This window comes from Indicator indicator, chromosome 28 (genome assembly GCF_027791375.1).
Source record: "Indicator indicator isolate 239-I01 chromosome 28, UM_Iind_1.1, whole genome shotgun sequence".
NCBI lineage: Eukaryota > Metazoa > Chordata > Aves > Piciformes > Indicatoridae > Indicator > Indicator indicator.
In genome coordinates this window covers 3,738,571-3,749,581 of record NC_072037.1, presented here as the reverse complement: position 1 = coordinate 3,749,581, position 11,011 = coordinate 3,738,571, and positions in this window count along the sequence as shown.

Genomic DNA, 11,011 nt, shown 5'->3' with positions numbered 1-11,011 from the left:
CCCTTCCATTCTCTTCCTTTTGGCCTCAGAAACTCCAGACAAAGTCAATACTCCCTTCTCTAAAATTATCCTCCACTTTCAGGGGATGCTGAGAGATGTCAAGGCCAACTATCTGCCCAGCCTCCCAGCAGAGCCACTGGGGAAAGTGGGACACAGCAGGTGACACAGCACTGGTCAGGTGGGATGGCTGTGGCAGAGCCCAGACATGAAACCACATTTCCTTTCAGTTTAGGTTTTATTCTCAGCCCAACCCCTCTCTAGAAAACAGCTCAAGCAAAACCAAACCAAAACAAAGCAGCTTGTTGAGACACGTCCTGAAACTGCCTCCTTACATTTAACAGTGGCCACAGGGAGCTGGGGTATTTTTGTGTCTGAGTGGGTGCCTCTGACTTTTGATTATTTGCTGTGTTTGGGGTTTTTTTCTCAGCCAAAACACTGTTTGAAGCTGCTCTTTGCACTTTCCCATCCTGCATCTTCTGAGAAACATTCTCTGTGACAGATTTTCCCTGCTAAGCAGCTGCACAGCTGAAGTGGCAGGAGTGAGCACAGGATTTGGGGTCTAGAGAAAAAAAAAACCTCTGCTGAGAGAAACCTGAGCAATTTGGGTTATTTGTTTGTTAAAACAGAGGAAAGAAAGATATCTGTGCCTTGTCTGTGTGAATTTATGTGAAGAAAAGGAAAGTTTTGATCAGTGGAAATGAAAGTTAATGACTGATGAGGTGAAAAACAAACACCAAGCAACCCATAAGGCTTTCCTCCTTCCTATCATTCTCCTCTGCCCCTTTACTGTGCCCTGGTGAGGCCACATCTGGAGCACTGGGTCCAGATCTGGAGTTCTGGGCTCCCCAGTTCAGGAAGGACAGGGAACTGCTTGAGAGCAGCAAAAGGCTACACAGATGATTAGGGGACTGGAACATTTGTCTTACAAAGGAAAGCTGAGGAGCTTGGGGCTTTTGAGCCAGGAGAAGAGAAGACTGAGGGGGGATATTATCAATGCTTATCAATACTGAAAGGGTGGCTGTCAGGAGGATCAGGCCAGGCTTTTTTTGAAGTGGTACCCAGTGACAGGACAAGAAGTAATGGGCACAAGCTTGAACATAAGAAGGTCTATCCAAATATGAGGAAGAACTTATTTACTTTGAGGGTGGTAGAGCATTGGAACAGACTGCTTGGAGAGGTAGCGGAGTCTCCATCTCTGGAGGCATTCCAAACCTGCCTGCACACCATCCTGTGCAACTTGCTCTGGGTGACCCTGCTTCTGGATGATCTCCAGAAGCTCCTTCCAACCCCTACCATTCAGTGATTCTGTCTGACTGTAAATCCAACAGAAAATAGAAGCCAAGCCATGGGACTGAACTTAGTTCAACACTGGCATGACTCCTTGACAGAAATGGCAGGTCCAGCATGACTTGAAGTCTTTGACACGAAAGCTTGCTGCCTTTTCAAATGAAATCTTCCAGCTGAGTTGCGTTTCCTGGCTCAGTTGTGCTCAATAAGGGGATTTCTAAGGAATTCAACAAGAGAATTGGCACTGATGGATCTTAGATGACAGAATTGGCTCAGTAGGTGAGACGTGGCCTTTGGTAATGTACCCAGCCTAAGAATTGCTATATTTCAAGACAATTTTTCCTCTTCAAAATATCTCTCTAATACTGCTCATCCTTCACCTCACTTCTGTTTTCATTTATCTGTTATTTGACAGGAATTCAAGGCTGAAGCTATCTCTTGTGGGCACTGCTCTTGCTTCACCACACTCACATGCATGAAGGTAGCCTGAGCTACCAACTTCTTGATGAGCTACTTGGCTTGAAGTAGAAATGATCTAAGTTCTATCATCTACTAGAAGGAGCTGCTGGTAATCTAACAGAAAACAACCCTAGACTCAGCATTTTCCCAGTGTCTTTAAACCCTGAGATACAATAGGTACAGACTTGTCTGTGCCTTGCCTGCACCATCCATAGATTTCCCACCATGACAAAGAGAATCCTTGATTTTTATCCTCCAGCTATTTACTCAAGGCTGAAACTATACTAACAGGACCCACACAAGGGCCAAAGGCAAGCTGAAAGCTCAGGAGCTGAGGGGGGTTAATAAACCAGTCTGGTTTCACTTAAAATGTTTTTTTTTCCACAGTACAGATAACTGTCTCTTTGCAACCAGGTGTCTGATAGCAAATTGCATTGGCAAGCATTCTCTTCTCAATAGATTGCAATTTAAAATGATTAAACTTCATGGTTTTGTTGTGTTGATCTTTCTTTCTTTCTCTTTCTTTCTTCCTTCCTTTCTCTTTCTTTCTTCCTTCCTTCCTATCTTTCTTTTTCTTTCTTTCTTTCTTTCTTCTTTCTTTCTTTCTTTCTTTTTCTTTCTTTCTTCTTTCTTCTTTCATCTTCTTTCTTTCTTTCTTCTTTCTTTCTTTCTTCTTTCTTTCTTTCTTCTTTTTCTTTCTTTCTTTTTCTTTCTTTTTTCTTTTCTTTCTTTCTTTTTCTTTCTTTCTTTCTTTCTTCTTTCTTTCTTCTTTCTTTCTTTCTTCTTTTTTCTTTCTTTCTTTTCTTTCTTTCTTTTTCTCTTTTACTGTCTTTCTTTATATTCTTTCTTTCTTTCTCTCTTTCTTTCTTTCTTTCTTTTTCTTTCTTTCTTTCTTTCTTTCTTCTTTCTTTTCTTCTTTCTTTCTTTCTTTCTTTCTTTCTTTCTTTCTTTCTTTCTTTCTTTCTTTCTTTCTTTCTTTCTTTCTTTCTTTCTTTCTCTTTTTTTCAGACTCCATGAAACTTTCATAATGAAAGCCCTGAAAACCAGGTGAAATGTATGGTGTGGTCTGGAAACCATGAGCAATGCTGTGGTTTTGCTTAGGTTTGTACTGAAACTAGTCAAACTTGGTAGCTTGGTTGGTTTTTTGTTTGTTTGTTTGTGTTTTTCTAGCTGAATTTTACCTGAAGATTTTGAATTCATTGACACCTGAAACTGAGAGTGAAATTCAAGGGGCATGAACCTACAGAGTCTAAAAGAAGGTAAAAGGATTTGCATGAAACCGCAGGTCAGGTTTGGTGACTGAGCTTAGCAGCACTTCAGGTTGCTCTGAGTGATGTTTGCTGCTGACTCACTGAACCACAGCTCCTGGCTGGTGGACCTCTCACCACTCTTTGGCTACTTGTGAAATGTCATAGAATCAGAGATTCATAGAATCACTTTGGTTGGTAAAGACCTTTAAGGCCATTGGGTCCAAGCATTCTCTAACTCTACCAAGTCTGGTGCTAAACCATGTCCCTCAGCACCACACTTCTGCCTCTTCTCAACACCTCCAGTGGTGGGAATTCAACCATCTCCCTGGGGAGTCTTTTCCCATGTTTGAAAACCCTTTTCAGTGAAAAGTTGTTGTAGGAATAGATGGGTACCCAAGTGCTGGTGTTTTCAAGGTAACACCTCTGCAAGCATGGCTGATCCTCACCTTGTGGCTTTCCTGCTTTGCTCTAATCAACAAGAAATCCAGATGAAGACTTCCAGACTGGAAAAGCCTGGGGGAAAATTATGGAGAAGCAGTATTCCCCAAAAGCCCAACCCAGAACCAACCCAACCCAAACCAAACCACACACAAGAGTAAATCTGTTCATAACAAGGATTAACAGCCACAGGAATAATCTCCCGAGGGAAGTGGTAAAATCCCCAACATTAGGTAATGTTAAGGTTCAGCTGAATGGACTGCAGAGCCATCTTACCCAGACTGTACTTCTGCCAAGAAAGGCTGGCCCAGATGATCCTTGAGGTCCAAGACAATTTGATTCTCTGATTCTATTTGGTACAGTGGTTATTGATGGCTTCTCTGGGCACATCAGTGTCTAATGCTCCTGGGCAAGGTGAAAACCCTTCTGTTCCAACAGCAAAATCTGCTGCTGTTGTGTTGTATGTCCAAGGAAGCACTGGGACATTTGCATACAGGCATCAAAGAAAAAAAATAAAGGAAATTGAGGGAATTCAAGAATGGACCAGACTGATTTTTTTCAGCATAAGCCTACTTAAACTGAGACTGACATTATGAAGGTTCAAGAGAAGCTGAAGTAGAAGTGAATTGAATATCAATGGGAATGCACAGAGCTTTGGTACACCACAGCTGGAATCAAAGACAGAAAGACCCAATTTAATTCCACAGAGGGCAAACAAAGCAGGATCTGTGGTGGATATATCCCTCTTGATAAAAGCTTTGGGTATTGTTAGGATAACTTCTAGTGAAAATGCTGGCAGGTACAGTATTTTGCCTGACAATTACCTTTGTGAGGACCCAGAAGGGCTGTCACTCCAGGTTGAATGTTATAATTTTGCCTTTTTATTCCCCTGTGGCTTACACATTTTCTCTGGCTTATGTAAATCATAGAATCATGCCAGTTGGAAAAGACCTGCAAGGCCATCCATGGACCTAGCCCCACCGTGGCCACTATGCCATGTCCCAAATTGCCATGGCCACAGGTTTTTGGACCACCTCCAGGAATGGTGATGATGCTCAGTGTTTCCAGAGGTGATCCTGCATGCCAGCCATGCAGTCAGGGCTGTTGTGTGGTACAGTGATGCCCTCATTTCCTTATCTTGCTATTGCTGCTCCTCCCTGGATGCACTCAGTCCCTGAGCTGTCTCTGCTTGATGATGGTTGCTCATCATTTCATTCTCAAACATGCTGCATTCTGCTTTTTTGGTGGCTGCCACCCTCAGAATAGTGATCTCAAAGGGTGGGTGTGATTTTTTTTCACAAGAATCACAATGATTAACCTCCCAGCCCTCTGTCTGCCAATGAACCTCTTGCTCCTAAATCACAAGGGTCCCCAGTATTTCCCCTGCCTTTAGCTATAGGAAAGATAGCTAGACCAAACAACTTGCCTAGGCTGTTACTCTAATCCCTCCATGATATGGGCTGGGGACACAAACATTGCTGAACTGATTCACTCCACTTAACTCAGCTATTTTAAGCCAGGATTAATCATTTACCAAGAAAGCATGGTCTAGCTTACACAGATTCCTGCCTCCACACTTGGCTTGGGGAGCTGGGAAGCAGTTCATCCAACACATTTATGAAACTCTTGCCCCTTGTCAAGTAGTTGAGCCTGTGAGAAGTGAAAAGTCCTCTGAAAATTAATTGCAAGACAGTGCTGATCAGGAGTTGGGAATGAGCACAACTGTCAGTTAGCAGAATTGTAAATAGCATAGGGCTGGGATCCCAACAGCTCTGCTCAGAGATGCTGACTGCAGCCAAGTGTTGCACTGCACCAAGGAGGGAACCTGCAGCTTTTCTTAAGGTGATTTTTGTCTGTAACTATAGTTAAGGGGGGCTAGAAGGCAGCTACTGATTGCAGGTGGCTCAGGCTGGAACTCATAACCAAAAGCCACCAGTAGCTTCAAGCTGACCTTGTGTTAATTGCTGGGAATAAAAAGCTCTAGATGACTTTCATCACCTAAGGCTTGTTCAAACATCATTCTTGCATCATTCTGAGGATTCCCACCAATTCCACCTCTGGAGAGAGTCTCTTCTGGCCCTGAGCAGACAGGCTTTGTTTCCTCCTTTAACCATTGGTTTTGTGAGTGGATTTTGATGGATCATTAAGCTAAGATGCCTTTGGCTGCAGCTTTTCTATGTGTGCTCAGCATGCTCAGCCTCATGAGATATGCCACAGCAACTCTGCCAAGGCCTGGAATCCTCTTCAGGGAACCTTTGTGGGCACCAACACCTAGAGAGGGTCCCCAGACTTGAGTGCATGGCTGTGTTTAGCCACCAAGTCTGTAGAGAGGCACTTTCAGATGGTTCATTACTTGTCTTTAATAGGGATATTGAGGAGAAACACTAACACTGACCTACCTTAACTAGGTGCTGTGAGGCTAAGCCCATCTCAGGCTGTGAGGTGACCTAAGGTAGCTCTGTTAACCTCATGCAGCTAACTCTAGCACATGTGCTCCAGCAGAAACTTTGCAGGCTCTTCCTCCCCTTGCACTACAGGGATGGCAAAAATAAACAACTTCACAGTTTCTCCCCTGAGAAGAAGAGTGATGGAGCTTGATTATCTTGAGAAAGGTGAACTACTGAAGCCTTTCAGCTTGCCAAGAATTATAAATACACTTTCACCCTACATTCCTGCTCTTCCTGTGATCTATAGGCTGCATTTCAAGCTAGCTGTGACTTTGGCTGCTTGCTGTTATTTCCCAATAGGTTTAGTGTAGGAAGGCCATGCTGAGCAGAGTGGATATCCCCCCTCTTTATAAGACACAGGGAGATTTAGTAGCTGTCAAATGCAGAATGTGATCCTTTTTGTGTGGTCTTTATACATTACACTGCCAGCTAAATTCAATCATGATGCAATTCTACTCTTCCAGTGAAGTTTAACCAGAAATAATGTGGTCTCTATGAAGGTTTCATTACTTTCCCTCTGACCTTCAGATCACCCATCTCTCTTCAGTCAAAAACTTCCAACACACTCCACCAGCACAGGGAATACAAATAATAGCTTTTGACATAAATCAGATCAACTAGTCCAGGATTCCCTTTCATGGCCAATTACTAGAAGCTTCATATTCATACAATAATAATTCTTATTATTACATCACACCATTGGAACAAAACTAGAAATGGGTAGATTCAGATTGGATGTTAGGAAGAAAATCCTCCCTGTGGGAGTGGTGAGACACTGGAACAGGTTACCCAGGGAGGTGGTAGAAGCCTCACCCCTTGAGGTTTTTAAGGCTGGGCTGGATGTGGCTCTGAGCAACCTGCTCTGGTGTGACTCAGACCAGCAAGTGTAAACATCCTTTCTCTCTCTCTTCCTGAACCTAGAACTGATACAATCCTCTTTCTTTTGAGTTTAGACCCCAGAGTAGGCATCAGAGTCTGACCATACTTCTAGGTGGCTCAGTTTTTTATTGTGCTGGTTAAATCATGCAGGAATAGCCTGGTTTTGAGGAATGGAACCTTGCTGGAGATGAAGATCCTTGTGGTGGTTCCTAACAGAACAAGTGGCATTTCAGGTATCTCAAATCTGCCTCCTTCTAAGTAACTCTGGTTTGGTTTTGGTTTAGTTTATTCAAGCTTTGCTATTAATCCTCCCACTTCTCCCAGCTTTGTGATCCATGCATTATCTTCTTCATCTCACTGCCAAGGTGCTGATCAGAACACAGAAGGGTTTGGTAGCCAGAAAAGAGCTTTTCCACTTGGTTTGATTCTTACAAGCAAATGTTGCTAAAGATACCCAAGCTACCCAAGGGGCAAAGCTTTGAAACTAGAGCAGGGTAGACGTAGATGTGGCCTTAGGAAGAAGTTCCTTAGTATGAGGGTGGTGGAACACTGGAACAAGTTGCCCAGAGAGGTGCTGGAGACCCCATCCCCAGAGATATTCAAGGTCAGGCTTAATGGGGACCTGAGCAACCTGCTCTGGTTGGAGATGTCCCTGCAGTGAGGTTGGACTAGAGGGGCATCAAAGCTCCCTTCCAACCCAGTGCATCCTATGAGTTCCCAGCAAAGCAGGCAGCTCCTTTCTTCAGGGAAAGCTGTTTGAGGAGAACTGCTCCTGTTTGGGCAGTAACAATCAGTCCCACTGAGCAAATGCACTCTCTGACAGACCTGTGGAAGTTATTGCCCTTTTATAACTGTCCCATTTGTGCAGCTTTGTTATTGCATTTTATTCTCTATCCTAATGCCTCTCTTTTCTACCTGTGCTTTAAAAGAGATGAATGGTGCACATCACCTACAATAAAAAGAGATGGGTTTCACCCCCTACAGCAAATTTTCACCTAATTTAATGTACCTATTTGTCTAGTGCCTTACAAGGCTGAGTGATATAATTATTTTGAACAAGGAAGATGGTTGCTCAGCATGAATAAATGCTGGGTAGCTTTCCAAGGAGATGCTACTGTGCAATGGCAGCTCTAACCTTTCTCTTTTTTTGTCTTGTTTTCCTCCCATTTGATGTCTATTTTTATGCAGTAATTTTATTGGAGAAACAAAATGAGGAAAGGACATTGCTATTCTTGGAAACGTTCCCTTACATTGCAAGAATAGAAGGCTTGGGTAAGAGATAAGACACTGAGGTCCTGGAGTGGGTCCAGAGAAGAGCAGCAAGGCTGGTGAGGGGTTTGGAGGGCAGGATGTATGAGGAGCTGGTGAGGGAGCTGAGGTTGTTTAGTCTGGAGAAAAGAAGGCTGAGGAGAGATCTTATTGCTCTTTACAACTGCCTGAAAGGAGGTTGGGGTGAGGCTGGTGTTGGTCTCTTCTCCCAAGTAACCAGCAATAGGATGAGAGGAAATGGGTTTAAGTTGTGCCAGGGGAGGTGTAGGTTGGACATTAGGAAAAGCTTTACTGAGAGAGTGGTGAAGTGTGGGAACAGGCTGCCCAGGGAGGTGGTAGAGTCACCATCCCTGGGGATATCCAAGAAGAGTGTAGATGTGATGCTTCAGGGTATAGTTTAACGGTTGTGGGAGCTGGGTTATGGTTGGACTCAATGATCTTAAAGGTCTTTTCCAACCTTGTGGATTCTACAAGCAAGAACTCACTCAAAAGACTATTTTATGGTAGGAGTCAACAGTATCATGACAAGAGTCTTAGAAGCGTGATGCTGCAGTGTCATTTACTTCATTCTGTGACCAGCCTTGGATTAGGACCACATCCTAATAAATCTAATTAAAAAAACCAACACCCAAACAAACAACTTTATCAACCCCAGCCCAGCTGTCAACCACCTCCCTCAGCTTAGGCTGAGATGTGGAGCACAAAGGTGTGGTGGATTAAGAATTCCCCCCCTCCCAACGTTAACTTTGCCAGACTAGCTCAGGTGGAAGCACAACTGAAGCTGTATTTGCAAGGAAAACTGCAATCTACAATGGAATGCAAGGAATATGTACAAATATGCAACATTTACAGATATTTACAGATACTTACAATGAACAAACAGCACAAGGACCCCCCTGGCCAAAGACCAGGGGAGCTGCAACAGCTTCTCCCTTCCCTGCCTTTCCCTTGCCCCCCTGTACAAAAGAGACAGAAGCAGAGATATTAGACTTAGCCAAAACAATGCAGCCAGGCTCAAGCAGAAGCCAGCTAGTCTCTCCCAGAGCAAAGAAGTGAGAAGAGAGGGAAGGATTGTTTTGGGAACCAAATCTTATGGGTGATATCTCTCCAATGAGATTGTTCAGAATTATCTTTCTTTTCCTTATCACACCCAATAGTGATTGGTTCACATTTTACTACTTTCTATTCAAGATCTGTGAAAAAGTTTAAAGGCATAGCCTAAAATTGCCACAAAAGGTAACAGCAAAGTGCAATACAAGAGAGTGATTCATTGGAGGAGGCTTAGAAACCTCCACCAGCAAGGTGATTCATCCCTTGGGTGCTAAGGGTGTTTTGAAGTAACCTCAGTTTACTGATTGTGCATTTCCATAAGGAATGATGCACAAGGCCTCAGGTGCTTGGATGTGTGCACTCAGGTGCAACTCAGCTGAAGCTCCAGAATTCTATTTTTGGGGTCTCTCTGAAGGCCCAGCAGCATCTTTGTTATCAATCTAAGACTGGACCCTTAGGAGCACTCAGGGTGATAAAATATACATTATGATGCATCTTCTCCCAGCTCTCTTAGATCTCGAAAAGCTAAAGGTGAGGTTCTGGTAGAAAACTCTATGGATACAAACATCAAAGATGGTTTTGATGAGAAATGGACCCAGTGCCCACTAAGGATAAAATCAGAAACTTTTGAAGGCACCAACACACTTCACCCCCCTGGATTTCAGTGGCAGCTAGGTGCATACCTGTCTTTGAAGAACTGGTCATTAATGTCCTTTAAGAAAGGTTTTCCTTTCTCACAGGCTTCAGTCAGGGGTGAATTTCCATTGACCACTTGAAGGGGTCTTCAGCTGTCAGCAAGTTAATTTCAGCAGAGTATTAGCTAAATGAATATTAACAAGAGGCTGGGTTATTTTTTTTCCTACTTACTCTACTGAGAAACTGGGTTTGGAGATCATTTGTTGTCTGCCTCCTTATCCTTTCATGCCAAACTCTTCTGCTGCAGCATGTGCCAGTGCAAACAGAGGGTAACCAGCTGCTATTTCAACCTCTTGAACTGGAGCTTGTGAAAATTGATGCAGCGTTGGTCAGAAGGCATGAAAGCAGTGAGTTGTGCTCTGGTATGATCAGGCAGATGGTTGTGTGATAGGGTTTGTGTTGTGGTGTTGCCAGGAGTGACCTAGAGTGCAACAGAGCATTGCACCAAAGTCATATTTAAAAGTGCATCCCCACCTCCAAACCAGCACCCCAAGAACACCATTAAATAGGATTTGTGCAGTGGTTTATTCACTGATAAGGACAAAGCTATGGAAGTGTTCACTTGTTCTGCAGTGCTACCCTGTTCACAGGATCACAAAATGTTAGGGGTTAGAAGGGACCTCCAGAGATCATCAAGTCCAATCCCCCTGCCACAGCAGGAGCAGAGAATCCAACACAGGTCACACAGGAACACATCCAGATGGGGCTTGAAAGTCTCTAGAGAAGGAGACTCCACAACCTCTCTGGGCAGCCTGTTCCAGTGCTCTGGGACCTTTAGAGTAAAGAAGTTCCTCCTCATGTTGAGATGGAACTTTCTGTGCCCTAGTTTATGTTCACTGCCCCTTGTCCTGTTTAAAAACTTCTATCTGTCTCTCCAGTACAGATGTCTTAGCTGAGCAGTGTTTCCAGGTATTTCACACATCACAACAAGAGAAATCATTGACAGGGGCTGCTGGTGGCTGGTTCTGTGTTAGGTGTTTGCCTTGGCTGCCTTGGAACACCACATAGCATAATACCACTGCAGGAGTGGATGCTTTGTGCTCCTATAGCCTACAGTGGGTTCAGTTTGGGAGCCCTCACTACAAGGACACTGAGGTGCTGGAGCAGGTCCAGGGAAAGGGAACAAAGCTGGTGAGGGGTCTGGAGAACAGGGCAGGTAAGGAGTGGCTGAGGGAACTGGGGGTGTTTAGTTTGGAGAAAAGGAGGCTGAAAGGAGACCTCCTTGCTCTCTACAAC